The 16519-nt window shown below is 51.3% G+C and overlaps 1 protein-coding gene across 7 annotated transcripts in view; it reads left to right on the top strand.

The window, feature by feature from the left end:
• Nucleotides 1–16519, top strand: part of ADAMTS14 (ADAM metallopeptidase with thrombospondin type 1 motif 14) — an 86068-nt gene that overhangs the window by 31704 nt on the left and 37845 nt on the right. The gene's annotated exons all lie outside the window — the stretch shown is intronic.

The raw sequence follows: 16519 nt of genomic DNA, 5'->3' as shown, positions 1-16519 counted from the left end.
CTCCACTGGCCTTTAGGGTAAGGTTCTCTGACCTGAGGTTTATAAGGAAGTGGACTACCTGCAATCTCAGGTACCTTCCACAGGGGAGATTTATTTCCAAAAGATCCCTACAAGTGGGCCAGGGCTGGGAGAGTCACCTTACACTTAGTCTAACATGGACAGTTCTTGGAGGCTGTGGTGGACATGCAGCTCATACCAATACTGCACAGAGAAGAACATGGGGGCATTGGCCAGGTGCATAGGCTCTGCGGCACAAAGTCCAGCTCTGCCCCTTCCTGTCTTCTGACCTTGGGGGCATGTTACAAACCCTCTGGAGTGACTGTTCCCCATTTTTAAAACAGCATTAACAATTCTTTCCATTCAAGGTGTGGGGGGCAGTGCATGAGGTACACACACACTGCGTGATATCTTGCATCACATAAATTCTCCAAAAGAGGTTGGTTATAATATGACTTTCATGTGAGGGATCGTAATACATTTTTGGGAACTAAATAGTTGATGAGTAGAAGTGTCAACCCCTCGGCCATGCCAGTCCTCCTGGAGACATGTGTAGGATGATGAAACAGCATGACACAGCCATGCTCTCTCTGGGGTCCATAGTCTGGCCACATGGTGGTGAGGTGGCAGCTAGGAGGGCTTGCAGCCAGCTCTTACTAGCGTGACCTTTGGAGAGGGACCTGCATTGCTTAGGACTCTCTAGGTTGTCAGTAATGGAAAACCAACTCAAACTAGTTTAAGAAAAACAGGGTAGTTTATTGGGTTAAGGGGCAAATTGTGAGGAATAGGATGGAGCTGGTGGCAAGTATATTTGGTACTAGAGGCTGTCATGGACTCTGTTTTAGGTTCTCTTCTCTCTCTGTGACATCTTAATTCTCCTTTACTGACTTTTCAGTAAGATAGGTTCTGGCAGCACAAGGCTGACTTTTAGCCCCATGGCAGAGTGTGGAGAAAATGGAAACTTCTGACCAGGATTCCCACCTGGCCTTAATAATGCTTACTGTGTATATGTAACAGTCTGTTTGCACAACTATGGGATGTTTACTGGGGACAGAGTGACTGGTCAGTCATGGGAGTACTGGCAGGGGATGGGTGGAGAGGAAACATCCATTCTCTCCTCTTCTCCGTTCTGGTATATAATTGGCTGGGTGTCCACCAGGCACCAGAGGCCCAGAGAGTTCCTCCTGGTGCTAGGGATGGGGAAGGAGAGTGTGGTGGGAGCACGGAGTGGTGCGAGCGTGGGAGCTGTGAGAGCTTGGAGAGTGGAGAAGTGAAGCCTAGAAGGAGAGCTAGGGAAGAGCGGCAGCTGGCGGAGGGACCCCGGTGCTAGGAGAGGTTTCAGCCCATGCTGGGGAGCAGGAGGGAGCAGCGCCAGGGCAAATAAACATGGTATGAACCCCTTTTGATGCCCCAACTTCTTGCCCTTGCCTTTATTCGGTCTAATGAATTCAGAGAGAACTTGCCCTGGGTGGGGAACTCCCTCCTTTTGGAACAACACAGAGAGAAGTTTTCCCTCCAGTTTCCACATAAAATTTCCTGGGGCAGGATTCTGATTCATCTAACTTTGGGTCACATGACCACACATTGGACAGTCACTATACATTGGAAAAAGAGGTAGAGTTTCCTAAAGGTCGAGAGAGACTGGACACAAGCATGGCCCCTGAGCTGGCTAAGATTGAACCCCTGAGAGCCTCCATTTATTTGTAATAGTATCTACCCTTGGTTTTATTGTGAAAGTTATAGGTGTATAAAGTATTTAGCATGTGCCAGGCATATAGGAAGTACTCAAGAAATGTGCTTTGTTGTTCTTACAACTATGATGTCTTTGTGTGGGTGTATAAATAGTTCTTTGTCTAAGCCTCTGAAGATGAGGTCCTTGAGCATAGGGACTTTGCCTTATACTTTTTTGAACCCCAACAGCACACAGCACAGTGCCTGACACCTGATAAGTGACTGTAAATATGTAAGTGAATGGTGTCCATGGGAGACGCCAGGAGCCAGCAACCACCAAGATGGGAAAGATGAAGGCTGCAGATTTCTGTTCCAATGTCAGTGTTAAGAAAAGGCCAAGGATAAAAATCAGCTCCAATTACAGGAGCTCCAGGGAGGGGAGAGGCTGCCATAAAGTCTGCCCCTGGCCACTTTGTTTGGATACTAATTCTTCTGTCCCTGAAGTAGGTGTGGTTTAGGACTCAAAGAACAAAGGCTACCAAGGGCTGTCTTGGAAAGAGAGAGAGGGAGCAAGGGTGACTACGAATAGCAACACACCCACCTTGCTGAAGCACTTGACCACCCACCCAGACTCTGTAAACTTCTGGCCCTATCTAAGGCCACTCTGCTGAGTACTGATCCCATTAGTGGGAGACCCAGGTGGGCTGCTGGAGCCAGCAGATGGGGAGCAGGAGGAGTGGGAGAGGGAAAGGGGGCAGGGGAGACCTTACAGAGCCCTTGGTGTTGGGAACCTAGATCCTGGATCCACAGCAGGAGCTGATGACCCCAGGAGTGTGAGCTGAGCCCTGTTCACACCCCCAAAGTTCTTTAGTTTGATAAAAGATAATTTTCAGGAAAAGGTAAAATTATGACTGTCATACAGAAATAAAAACAGGCAGGCATTAAAGATTTTACTCTAGTCACTACTCAGTGAGGGAATTATATCATATTCAAAAGAGAACCCAAAGAACAGAAACTTACAGATCAGGAATTTGAAATGAATGTGCAAATAAAGAAGAAAATTGGCTTTTTCATAGGGTAGAAGGGAAGACAAAATTTTCATGTCTATAGACAAGAATTTTGCAATGCTGTCAGTTGTAAAGCAGCTTCAGTAGAATCAGATTCAGATAAAGCCAAAGTGTTCTGTAGACAATGCATAGTTTCCATCAAAGAACATATTTTTATTATCTGAGTTTGAGGCCTGGACAGGGTCCCAAGTTGAGAGCCTTTCCCACTGATGGCAGGGAGTCTGGTGGCCTACCTGACTTACAGGCTGTATCTACTATTCTGGAGCTGGAAGGGTGGCAGCCTTAGTCACACTCAGGCACACCCCTGGATTCTGGCTGTGGGTCCTTCCTAAGCAACTAAGTGGTTGGACCCCCATCCTCTAAGAGCTGGCCTCATCACCACTGCCTCTTCCTTTCTGGATTCTGGCCAGAGACTGGGGCTGTGGAGAGGAGTGGGGCTGTGGAGATAATACCTAGGGTTGGGAGTAGCTGAGGGTGGGCAGTCTGAGGAAGACCACAGAGTTGTCTTTCTTGAACTGTATGCTCTATTCTTTCTTGCATGTTTCAGAGAAAGTGTCCTCTTTGGGTACCTCCATTGAGCATTCTGTTGCTCAGCTTCTCCTTACCTGTTTCTTGGTTGGACTGAAATGTGAACAGGTCTTCAGGTTCTGGAAGGGTTGCACAGGCTTCCTTATCAGCTGTCCTCATCCCAAGTCTTGGCTGTCATTTATTCATTGTTCAGAGCCAGGTGCCATACTGCCTCAGCGGGATCCTCTTTGATGCTCAGCATTGGGCAGGATGGAGGTAGGTGTTAGTTAGAACTCTTGTGGTTGCAAGTGACAGAGACCCAACTCACACTAGCTTAAGCCAAAGAAGGACTCTAGGACTCTAGTGGAAGGAAACTGAGAAACAGGGCAGCTCCAGGAGCCACAAGAACTAGGCCTCAGGTCCATTAGGATGTTCTCTGCCTCTGGCCTCCCTGCCAGTCTCTTGGTGGTATAAACCAGCAGGAGCCAGGCTTTCTTCCCATGGCGGCAAACAGGACCACTGCAACCCCAGATTCCCATAGTTTCTGATCTTTAGTACCCAAAGACAAAGGGATCCTGTTGCTCCAGGAGGAGAGAGTCCCCTGCTCGAGGCAAATTCCCTGTGATTTTAGTGAGACTGAATAAAGACAAGGGCAAGAAGTTGGGGGGTCCGAAGGGGTTCATACCACATTTATTCTCAAGGCAGTAGGTCTCAGTCTCTCCAGGCTCCAGCACTGCTCTCCTGCTCCCCAGCATGGCTTACTCCTCTCCTAGCACTGGGGCTCCACAGCTTCCCTCTACCAGCTGCCATACTCTCCTAGTTCTCCCTCCAGGCTCCACTTCTCTGCTCTCATGCTTGCAGGGCTCTCTCCCTGCACCCACTGCCCTCCACTTCCCTGTACCTCGCACTGGGAGGAACTCTGTGAGCAGGCCTCTGGTGACTGGCAGACACCCGACCACTCCCATACCAGAACTGAGGAGAGAGAAAGAGAAAGGGTGTTTCCTCTCCACCCCTCCCTAGGCCAGTACTCCCTGTGACTTACCAGCCACTCTGTCCTGGTATATATATATATATATACAATGGGCACTATTAAGGCCAGATGGGAATCCTGGTCAGAAATTTCCATTTTCTCCACAGATCCTTTCTGCCATTCTAGGGATGATTGCCTGGGTTGGATCATGTGGCCATCCTGGACTAATTGCTGGGACTAGAGGGTCAGCCTGGGTCCCCCAGATGGACCTTACTGCTGTGTGTGGGTGAAATGGAGCAGAATCTATTCTAGAAAGCAGGCAGGGAAGTATGCAGGCAAAACAGCTTCCACAGTGGAGTGCTCAGAAGGCGTCTCTTCCCTCAGTACACTTACACTGCTGTGTATCCACAGACGACTGCACATGTTCAACATAAAAGTCATTAGAATTGTTTTTGAGCAACCACTGGGAGCCATTAATGTGACCTTATTTACTCAGGTCTCCTGATAACCCTGTGAGAGGTCAGAGTACCCTGATGTCCTTACACAGAAACTGGGGCAGAGAGCTGGCTGCAGGTTGCCGGCCTCCCGGCTGGTCAGCTATGGGGCTGGGATCTCAGGGCTGCTTGGTCAGCTTCAGAGCTCAGCCTCTTCCCAAGGGCTCTGCACAGAGGTCTGTAGCCTCATGGCAGGTGGGTGCTGTCCGTGGCTAGGGACCCAAGTGTCAGGGAGGAAAAAACTTTTCCTCTACCTTCTTAGGTTCATGCCATGGGGTCATGTGATTTAAACTGAAAAAGACAGATTAGCAAGAAAAAAAGAGAGCTCATTTAGATGTGTAGTATGTATATCTATGGGAATCCTTAGTGACAAATAACTCCAAGGGGTGGTTAGAATTTTGGGCTTATAAAACTAGGGAGAAGGGGAGGAAAAGGCTTGTATGAGAAGGACACATAGATTTGTCTGTCAGCTTAAAATAATCTTTGTACTGACTCTGTGGTTCTGAGTGGGTCACCACACAGACCAGGAACAGGACCTCAGAAGCAACCCCAGGAAATGAGTGATAGTGTGTGTGTGTGTGTGTGTGTGTGTGTGTGTGTGTGTGTGTGTGTGTGTGTGTGTGTGTGTGTCCTGAGGGACCACAGGAGGGGCCACAACCCCCTGGGCCAGTCCCTGAAGTCTCTGCTTGGGGTAGCAACTCACTGTTGTGTGTTCTTGGCAAGGCCCCCACCGGACCCCCTAGCTGGTCTGGTCTGGGCCTCTCTAGAGAAGGTTCTGAGATCAACTCAAGTGACCTTCTAGCTATAGGGTTGGAGGCAGTGAAATTAGAAAGATGATAGGGAGGGTCAACAGTAACTTGTTCCCAAGCAGAATTTAGAGGTTTCCCTTGGAAACTAGAACAAGTCTTTTGATGGATCGTAAAAAGATATTTTTTCTGTGGAAAATACACTTTTGAAACTCAGTATTCCAAAGGCTTGCCCAGACAGAAATGTGATTAGTTTAGAGGGGGCCAGTGAAATCCCTCAGATCTGGAGCTGTAGGAGACCAGGTGGATGGGGGTGGGGAGCAGGTGGGAAGTTCTGCCAAGTTCTCGAGGTTCACGATGTGGAGGCTGGTTGCCCACCAGTCCCCCTTTCCTGGTGTCCCTCCTGTGTCCCCAGAACTTCGCTGTTGGAGGTAAGTAAGCCCAAGACCCATTCCAGCTCTCCTGACTCTGACCCGTGACTCACAGCCGTGGCCAGGGGGCTCCTCCGCTGCAGACCATGGCCGAGGGCACTGCCTTGGGCACTGCTGTTTCCATGGTCTTGGTTCCACTATCCTTCTCCTCACAACCTTCCGGAAAGGAGGGGAGGAGGAGAATATTTTCCTGGAGGTTCCAGAAGGTGGTTTGAGACTGGTCCTTCTGCTCATTACTGGCTTTCCCTTGTGGGTGTGGGAACAGGAAGGGCCAGATCCCCACCAGGACCCTGCTCCTCACCGGGGCAGAGGCTCGCAGCTCTGAGACAGGCTGTACTGGGAAGGAGCCATGACTTTGCAAACCTGCTGCTGCCATTGGGGGTTCTGACGTCCTGAGGGCAGAGGACTGCCAGCCAGAGTTCCAGCTCCCATAGGTGAGCGGCTCCCAGGGGCCCAGCAGCTCATTCTGCCCACTGTGTGGGAATTCACTTGGCTGGGAGGCTGGAAGCACGATCCCCTCAGGCGTCTCATTAAGCCCGTGAGAGGAGTGTCCCTTTGCTGTCCCCTCAGAGTGCCGGCCTGCCTGTGATCATTTCTGACCCTCGTTTCTGGGGCCAGGGCTGGCCTGGCGGGATCAGAGAGAGATCTGGTTCCCAGGATGGGTGGTCCCTTTGTGCTAATCCAGGGAGGAGGGGGAATAAGCCACTAGTGAGACACTCGATATAATCTGATCAGGCCCTAGTCACCACAGCTCTCAGTCACCCTGCCTCTCATTTTCCTTTCACGTTAACTGGGATGTACTTAAATATTCACACAGCTCCTGATGGTGGGCAAGGAACCTCTTAAGCCCTCTTTAACACGCTGGTGGGCTCTGGTTAGACTAGTATTGCTCTGTGCCTCAGTACCCATGTGTACCAGGTCACTTCTCTTGAAGCTTCTTTGAATCTTAGTACTAGAGAACCATCCAAGAGCTTTGAAACCTAAGGGGAAGTTGTATTTGGCATTCAGTGAGTGCCTCGTGTGTGCCTAGCATGACAGACTCCTGTTCTAGACGCTTTGGTTTAACTGCAAAACAAACCTCATTCCATGAGACAATTCAGGAACAACTGAGGATGGTGCTGAAGCTGCTGTGAGGAGATGGCCATCCCCGTGGGCTGATGGAGAAAGGAAGGCTTTCTGGAGGGACTGAGCTAGCCTTGGTGGGAGGGGAGTGTGGCGAGGTGAAGGGTGTGCAGGCCTGCTGAGTGCTGGCGGCAGCGTGGTGGGCTGGGGAGGCAGCCCCCAGTGTGATAGAGGCCTCCAGACCTCCCAGGAGTCTAGCTGTGGCAGGAAGGTCCATCAGGCAGTAGACTGGGTGCTTGCATGGAGACAAGGTGTGAAGGATAGTGCCTGATGGCCACACCAAGGTGGATTTGGGGGAGGAAGGATAGATGCCAGAGTGCAGGTGGGGCTGTGATGGACCCATGGAAAGACCCAGAAAACAAGGACTCTGTGAGCTGTCTTGACTGTCTAGAATATCACATTCTGGAACCCACCATGTTCAGGCACAGGGCTAAGAAGTTTACAGACGAGCTTCTTAAATCCTCACTGTGGCATTACCTGGGCAATATTCCTTTGACCTCTGTGGCTCTGAGAAGGTGAGATATTTGCCTCAGAATGTACACAGTTATTAATTGGCAGAGGCAGGATTAGAACCCACATCTGTCTGATTCTAAAGTTTGTGCTTTTCCCCCGACTGCTGCTGTGGCAGGACTTGGGGCCAGTATCTCTGAGGAGGAGGCAGAAGGAAGATACCCGGGCTCCGGGCCTGGGAGGGGGAAAGAGGGCTGCCGCGTTACAGAAGCCTCTCCTGAGATGGGCTTTCTAGCTGACTCAGGAGCCCAGGGCTTCACCCTGGGTGTGGTTCCTGCTCTTGGCTCTGGGCTGGGGCCAGGCCTGCCCGCCAGGGTCAGGACAAGAAGTGGGTACTGTCAGGCCCTCTCCTTGCCAGGAGCGATGCACTGACTCGCTGGGGCAAGGACTTCCTTGGACATGAGCATACAAGGATCCTTCCAGGCCTGGGGCTGGAGAGAAGGGAAAGGGTCAAAGAGGCCCATTCATCAGTCCTTGCCCAGCCAGGCTACAGATGCACCCCTCTTGGCACCCCAGCCGTCGGGTGGTAGGCTCCCTGCCCATCCTGCTCTCTACCCCGCCCAGCCAGGCTGATGCTACTAAGGTGTTGAGTGTGGTTGCCAGGAAGACATGGGCTGGTGCCTCTTCGAGGGTCCCAGCAGCTCTGACTCCCTCGGGGGCCCTTTCTGAGCGCTGCAGCCTCTCACTCTTGGAAAAGCATGGTGTCCCTTCTAGACCTGGGAGGTTTGGGTGCCTTGGTGGCCTTGGCCTGACAGGGTGGCATTCTGTTGGCACATAGCCTGTGTTAAATATTCATCATAAAGCCTGGTTTAGACCACCAGGAAAACTGCTTTCCATGCAGCTGAGAGAGAGAGTTGATTCGCCAGACCCTTTCCTCTTGGGAGTATGTGAGCCTCCAGAGCAGCTCATCCTTCTTGCCCTTTGGAAGGATACAGATCCTTCTTCTCCCTCTCCTTTTGGTCCTTTCTCTTCTTTGTCTCCTCCCCAAAGGCTTTTGACTGCATTTTAGGGCACTCAGAGACCCCAAAATGAAAAGCAAAAATTAATTTACTTTAAGGCAATGGTTCTTAATTGGGAGCAATTTTCCGCCCCAGGGGACATTTGGGAAGGTTTGGAGATAGCTTTAGGTTATTGCAGCTGGAGGGGGTGGGGTGCTATTGGCAGCTTGTGGGAGGAGGCAAAGGATGCTGCTAAACTCCTGCATTGAGCAGGACAGCCAGCCCCCCACAATGAGAATAATCAATGTCAAGGGGTCCCTCCCAGCTAGGTTGTGAATCCTGCCCTAAGGTATTAGCTCCAGTTGCCACAGGCAGGTATTTGCTTTTACAAAGCAAGCTCACTGGGCAGAGGACAGTGCTTAGCACAAAAGGACTAATGCTGGGAATCCTGGCTGGAGAGACCTAACCACAGTGAGCAGCCCTCCCTGTGAAGAGAGCTTTCCTGCTCACAGAGCACTTTGGTACCCGGCAGCTTGCTTGACGTGTAGGACATCAGAAGTCCAAACTCCTAGTCCTGGGGGGATCTCATGGGCCACTCCTCAGCTCCCAAAGTGGAAAATACAAGTTTTAATTAATAGATGCCACTGACTGAGCACATAGTGTGTACCATGGGCCCTGTTCCAAATGCATGATGTTTGGCTCAACTTCTGTCCTCAGGACTCTGCAAGGTTTGTTTGCCCACAAAGTGAGATCATGCGGCAGAGCTCAGGTCTCTCCGGGCCTCCACACTGGCCTCTTTACACATGGGCAGGGCTGCGCTTGGGAAGAGGTTGTTGGGGATAAATGCTGGGCATTGCGAACCTTGTGAAAGGGACTCTGTTGGGCTGGGTGCCCCATCCCTGAGTACTCTGGAACCACCCTCCACAAGCAGTCTGGATGCGAGCTGGGCCAGGCAGCTAGGTTCCAGGAGAGAGCCATTCATGCCAGCCTCCAGCCTCCAGGGAGCCCTGGAGACAGCCACACCTTGGAAAGGTGTGCTGGTTAGAAGGTGGCTTAAAAGTGCTGCCTGTAGCCCACAATAGCCCTTTGAAATACAGGGCTGTGACCATCAACTTTGAGGGCAGTGGGGAGCACCTGAGCCTATGGTGACTGAGGAAGGAATCAGGAGACTCAGCTCTCTCCTCCCACCCCCCAAAGAGCAGCCTCAGCCTCCAAGATCTCACTGGTGACCTCAGAGGCGGGGCCCCCCAGTGTGGCATGTGAGTGAGTGTGGTGCCTTGGTGAGGTCTCCGTGTCCCAGTCCAGAGGAAACCAGGGCCCAGCTCTGGCTTCTGAGGGCCCAGGGAGGGCAGGGAACCCAGGCTGCAGGCAGCAGTGTATTGCCTGTATACACTCACACACAGTGTGTGCAGGTGCACACACAGTACGTGTGTTCACACGCATATACATGCACACACATCTGATGTGTATTCACACATATGTGTGAACTCCTCTGCATCTGTGCACCTGACTCAGTGACACGTGCAGGTGTATGTATCTACACATACACATCTGTGTTACACATATGACTGACTAGATGGTCCATCCTCTTCTGCTCAGTGTTGCCTCCTAGGCCGTGAGCATGGGAGATGCTGCAGGCATGCTCCACTCTGATCTCTGGGGTACCGTCCAGGCCACAGACACCCATGTGCGGGCTTCATGTGGGTGCCTCTCGATCTTACTGGAAGGTGGCATTTGAGTTTTTCCACTAGCCAGGACTCATTCCTTCCTTAGGTAATCCATAAATGGATCACTGCCCGAAATATCAAGGGGTTGTGGTGTCCTATGACCCCAACAGGAGTAACAAGAGGTGCTTGCTTGTCCAGGCAGTGACAACACACGATAACTGCTAGGCTACCGCGATCCTGAGCAGGGAGAAACGAGCATCTGAGACTCACAGAGTGTGTGTGCATTGGAGCGCCTGCTCTGCAGAGCTGCCGTGTGGCCCATTGTTAGAAGGGTCAGGGCTGGGGAGACAAGTCTGGTCCTAGGTCTCGAGATGAGAAATGGCAGGAGAGGTCATTGTGGCCATTCCTCCCCCTTCAAGCAGTGCTGTCCACATTCTGCCCAGGTTTGGGGGCTGTAAGTGCCCAGGCAGGCACACGCACAGAGGCTGGGCTTGAATGCCAACTGTGGGTGCTGTACTTAGGCAAGTTCCCCCATCACTTTGGGCCTGTTTTTGTCACCATGAGAACAGGGATAATGCATGCTCCTCGGAGCTCTTTGGAGGGTTGGCTGACTATAGAACTGGGCAGAGGATGTCTAAGATGAGCATGGCGAAGTGCCAGAAAGGAAATGCTAAAACAAAACCCAAACCCGAACCCAAAATGCCTCCGAACCAACAGGGCGGGGGTGCTGGGGACCTTCCCAAGGGCCACAGCTGATACAACGGGAGCAATAACAGAAATAACATGGCATTGAACTATAAAACAGAGTATAAAACAAACATCCATGAGTCCATACTGATAAACAAGTGATTGAATAACCAAATAGGGAGAAGAAACAAGTTTCCCATATAGAAGAATTCCAAATAATTAGTGTAGACACTTTGCCCTCAAAGAGTGAAATTTTAACTCCCCACTCCTGAAGTGTGGGCTGGGCACAGTGCCTTCCTCTAAAGAGCACAGAATGGAAAGTGGGGGAAGAGAGTATTTGATGGGGAGAAACCGGGCGGGGATAAGGGCCGACACCATGAGTGATGAGTCCTGTCAGCAGCGTGTGACCTTGACATGATGTGTTGAGGTTGGTGCTTCACGTCTCAGTCTTCCTCCCCCAAACCCATAATCCCTGTTGAACTATGAGAAAAACAGTGGATATAACCCACATTGAAGGACAGTCTATAGAACAGCCAGCCAGTATTCCTCGGAACCATTTAGGTCATCAAAACCCAGGGAAGCCTGAGGAACTGTCAGAGGAGAAACAGTCTGGAGCAGCCTAAGGAGATACGATGACTCCAGGAGCATAGTGTCCTGGAGGGGACCGAGGAGCAGAAACAAAGGATATTCAGGGAAAAAAGGGAAATCTGGAAAAACTCTGAGCTTTAGTTAATAATGATGTGCCAGCATCAGTTCATTGGTTGTGACACTTGTACCGTAGTAATGAGAGATATTAATAAAAGGGGCAACAGTGCGGGCTCTCGGGAATCTCTACTATCCTTGCAGCATTTCTGTAAACCTAAAGCTACTCTAAAATTACAAGTGTATTAATTAAAAAGAAAAGAAGGGATAGTGCTTCCTTCTGGGCAGGTTGTGGGAGGGTTTGGTGAAGTGGGGAGTCGTGTGCTGTGACAGCAGCCCTCAGGTGGCAGTCAGTGTCCCCTCCTGTTTAAGCACGGGGTGGGCTTAAGACCCAAGTGTCTTGCTTTCTCAGCAGTGCCCTTCCTGTTTGAGACCTCTCGAACCTGCTGCCAAGCAGTGGGTGGGCATGCAGCTCCAGAGCTCCTCAGGAGCAACAGTCCCCAGGAGTGGGGGAACTTGGGGCTGGCTGGGGACCATTCTCTGCTGGCCCTCCCCGTCCTTCCCACCAAGGAGAAGCCCATTTGGCTGGGTCTGGATGGGAAGGTTGCCAGCTGCCCTCCCATGGGCTCTCTGGGGGTCTAGCTCACTCCCACTGGCCACAGGCATTTCTGTTGTAGGCACCAGTCTTCCTTGGGGCAGGAAAACAGATTCTGAGCCCTACCCCAATGGGCCCTCCTTCCCTTCTTTAATTTCGGGGCTTGGCCATGAGGTCCTGGACGGCCTGGCCACACAGGGTTACAGAAGTTAGAACGGGGTTCTTACGACAACTCCCTGGCTGTCTGTGTTGCTGTTTAATGGATGCGGAAACCTGCTCTCCTCATCTTCTCTCCCAGGCCAGAGGAAGCCCACCCCAGCCAGCCTGTCACAGAAACCGGTTCTGGACAGCAGCCACACACTGAGATCTGAGTTCAAATCCTACTTTCCATCTGGGTGGCCTTGGACAAGTTACTTGTCCTCCCTGAGCCTTGGGTTTCTTGCCTGTGAAACAGGCATAATTCCTCTCCATAATGTTGTTGTAAGGCTGTATGCAAGCTTCCAGGATGGTGCCTGGCACGTAGTAGGTGTTCAGTAAATAGAGCTCACCCTCCAGCCCCAGTGTTTTCTAGCCATAAAATATAGCAGAGGCTTTACTTATATTATTTATGTAAATTACTACATTATTTATATAGCTTTTCCCTTGTGCTGTTTTGTCTCCCCTTGGACAGAGAGGAGTCCTGATCTTTGCTTGTTTTTCTACTACATACCCAATGACCATCCCAGGCCAGTACATTATGTGGAATCCTGACCGATGGGGGTAGGGAGTGTTTGGCAGATGACCTTGAATTTGGCTAAGGTGGGGAAGCAATGAGACCAGACAGTGTTCTTTTCTGCCCTGTGGGTGTGTCTCGGGCTATGATGCCTGTGCCCCCAACCATGGGAAACAATTCTTGACCTCTCTTGAGCTGGCTCTCTGGCCTCGCCTCTGGCTTTTGGGAGGCAGCTGTGGAGGGCAGAGACTGGCAAAGCCAAGCGTTGAGTACACAGCCAGGCTGGAGCCTACTAGGGAGCTGCCTTGATTGTGTTCCAGAGGCCTGGGGTCCTGGGCCTCTCAATTAGCTGCACCTCCTGCCTCTGGCTCCAGTACCAGCCCAGGCCTGAGGGCGAGACCTGTGTGCCAGGCAGCCTGTGCAGTTCTGAGTGGATATGGCAGTCCTGTCTAGCCACCTCCTTGGCCTGTGCAAAGCCTCAGGGCATCTCCAGCTGATTCAAAGCCCCAAGGAGGGGATGAGCATGCCAACGCCCCAGAGATGAACCAGACCAGGGACTTGCAATGGCAGGGCCAGCCCCACCTTTTTTTTTTAATGGGGAAATAAGGGAATAAAATAGAACTACTTTACTTTTCTTATCCTTGTTTAGTATAAGAAAAGACCAGACCATCGTTGCTGAACCCTGCTCTTACCATAACGTCAAAACCCCTCACTCATCCTTGTGCATTAGGCTGTCTTTTTGGGGTCACTGTCCATCTTCCTTTCTTGCAGATCCTTTTCTGGGGGTCTTTGTAACTGTCTCACTTTTTGTTTACTTGCTAATGTCTTCATTTTGTTACAGTTCTTAAACGGTGGTCTGTTGGGTCCAGGAGTCTGGGTTGATGGTTTCTTTACCTTGGTGCTTTGATGGTGTTATTTCAGCATCTCTTCTTGTCACACTGAAAACTTGTTCCCCACTCAGTGGTCCTCCCTTGGTGAGCAGTCTGCCTATTCTCTCTTGCTGCCTCTTGCATTTCCTCTTTGACTCATGTGGGCGTGGAGAGAAGTCCCTGAGAGGCTGTGGTCTCCATCTGCCCCCAGGAATGGAGCAGATGTGCTCAGTGAAACTTGGAGAGGGAGGTGTGAGGCCAGTGGAGCAGGTGAACAGGAAGGCTGAATGGGCTCCTGGCACACAGAACTTACTTAATTGAAGCAGAGTTGACACACAGTATTATGTTTGTTTCAAGTTCACAACATAGTGATTTGATATTTATATATAGTATGAGTGATCACCACAAAAAGTCTGGTTACTATCAGTCCCCATGTGATAATATTGACTGTAATCTCTGTGATGTACTTTACATGCCCCTGACTTACTTATCATAACTGGAACTTTGCACCTCTTGATCTCCTTCATCCATCTCCCCATCCTCTACCCTCAGGCAACCATCAGTTCATTCTGTGTATCTATGAGTCTGTTTCTGTTTTGTTTTTCTTTATCCGTTCAGCTACCAGTGGACACAAGTTGCTTCCACAGAGAACTTTGTAATGGCAAGAGCACCCACCTAGAGGTGTGTGAGCTTGGGTTTGGGAAATATTCCCTATCACATGGGAGAGCCTGGCCTCAGTTTCCTTGATTGCCACCAACCTTGGGCTCCCTTGGTGGCTCCACAAGGCTCCTGCCTTCCTCTTCCCTGCATCAAGCCTCTGCCTATCTCCTCCTCAGGGCCCATGACCTTCTCAGACCGGGATCATTCTGGCTTCTCCAGTGAGACCTTCCTTACCTCTCCTACCCATGTGTACACCATCTTCCTTTCCTGGGGTGTGGCACATGGGGTCTGTGCCACACAGCTTAGTATACAAGTTACAGTATCTCAGAGTGGTCCCTCCAGGTGGCATGTCCCTTTCTGCTTGCCCAGTATTTACATTTAGGCCAGTTACCTATGAGTGGGAGGTGGCATCAGGCGGCCCCACTCAACACCCCACCATTTACCTGGGACAAGTCAAGGGCATGCAGGTTGAAGAGGACATTATTTGTTTATGCGTTTAAGCACTTAACTCACACGATGCCTTTGCTCCTGCTGGAGAGGGGAGGAGGGTGGAAGGAAGCCCTGCCACCCGTTGGACTTCCTGTCATTCCCTGTGATGGGGTGGTGGGGGCCTGCTGTCCCACAGCAGGCGCTGGTCTCTGTTCTCAGTTGGGTCCATGAGTGCCAGGTGGGCCCTGGCGGAAGCTGGATGCTGACTGCCCTACAGCCGGCATGCTACTGGGTCAAGGGCAGCTGCCAGCTCTAGGAGAATGGGCTGGGGCTCTGCGGTGCATGTGGCTCCCGCTGCTGCAGCTCTGCGCCACAGCCTGGCTCTGTCCTTGGCTGGCCTGGGAGCGGCCTCCAGCCCCCTCCTGGCTCCCCCTCCCCGTGGGACTCTCACACAGGTTGGAACAGAAGTCCTTCCATGGGTTGTAGGCTGGTTACTTTGCTCATGAGCTGAAGGGCATAGAGGGACAGAAGGGGTGAGAAACTCCATCCCATCTCCTGGGAAGCGGGCAGGAGCCAGAGGCTGGCTTCCACTTCTGCCTCCATCACTGACCGTGCCCATGGGACTGTCTTCCCGGGTGGCCCACGCATTGTTCCCAGGTGTTGAGTTGGCAGGAGACATCCACATGACAGCCTATGACAGCTCCATTCAACAGAAGCAGAAACAGAGGTTCTAAGTAGTTGCCCAGTGTGCCCCAAGCACTGTTGTACACTGATGCTGCCTCGTTGAGCCAGCCATTACTCCGCTCAGACAAGTCACTTCTTGTCCAGCTAGGGGATTAGTTACGGAACTCATGGCCCATCACATGAGACATTAAAGATGATGCTTTTAAATATGCAGAATAACAAGTAAAGTACAAACAGTGTATTCAGTATGATTCCAGTTTTGTGAAATGAGCCCTCCCCCCCCACCATCCCCCTGTAGGAAGCATATTGACTGTGGTTAACATATATATCTCTGGCTGATTGCAGTATAAGTGATTTAATTTTCTTCTACACTTTTTGTGCTTTCCCAAGTTTTTTAGAGTAAAGTATTTTATATTCAAAAATAAGTTATTTAAAACAAAAAGCTGGAGTTGTTCAATGGGGTATCCTTAGGAGATGGATGCTCAGGAGAAGGTGAGCTCCCTGTCCTTGCAGGTGGATAGACAGAGGCTTTTCCATCTGATATGGACACAGTCCTGGGCTAGTCCTGAACAGAGAAAGGGAGACGGCTGCATTCTTTGATGGACTGGGCACGCACTGCCCCCCCAGGCCCCTGGGCCTATGGGAGAAGGGAGCTCCCCAGTGCAGAGCTCCTCCAACCTGACTGTGCCGGAGGTTCTCCACGGACTGTTTACAAATGAGGTCTGTGACCTGGGAGGTGGCCCAGGACTCTGCATTTCTAACAAGCTCCCAGGAGATGCTGGGTCCAGGCTCCAAGTGCATCCCCTGGGTGGGCCCTGGAGGTGCACCTGGCACTACGAGGCAGGCAGATGAGTCCTGTGGTAGTTGGAGAGGCACACGGGGGTGTGAGGATGAGTCACCTAAGCAGCTGGTGTTTCTGGAAGGACTTTTTCGAGGTAGGGGAAGATGAGTCTTTGTCAGAGGAGCTAAGTGTGAGACCCGACCCCCTCAAACTGGCCCTGGGGAGAGAATTCACAGATGGAGTTAGGGGGGCCAGCCTCTGAATCCCAGTTCTGTAACTTGTCAGCTGCACGTCTGTGGGCGGGTCATTTTGCCTCTCTCTGCCTCAGTTTCTTCATCTG

The sequence above is a fragment of the Manis javanica genome, chromosome 7 (assembly GCF_040802235.1).
Source record: "Manis javanica isolate MJ-LG chromosome 7, MJ_LKY, whole genome shotgun sequence".
NCBI classification, from domain to species: domain Eukaryota; kingdom Metazoa; phylum Chordata; class Mammalia; order Pholidota; family Manidae; genus Manis; species Manis javanica.
The sequence above is the reverse complement of the archived record's forward strand: the minus strand, read 5'-3'. Positions and strand labels throughout refer to the sequence as shown.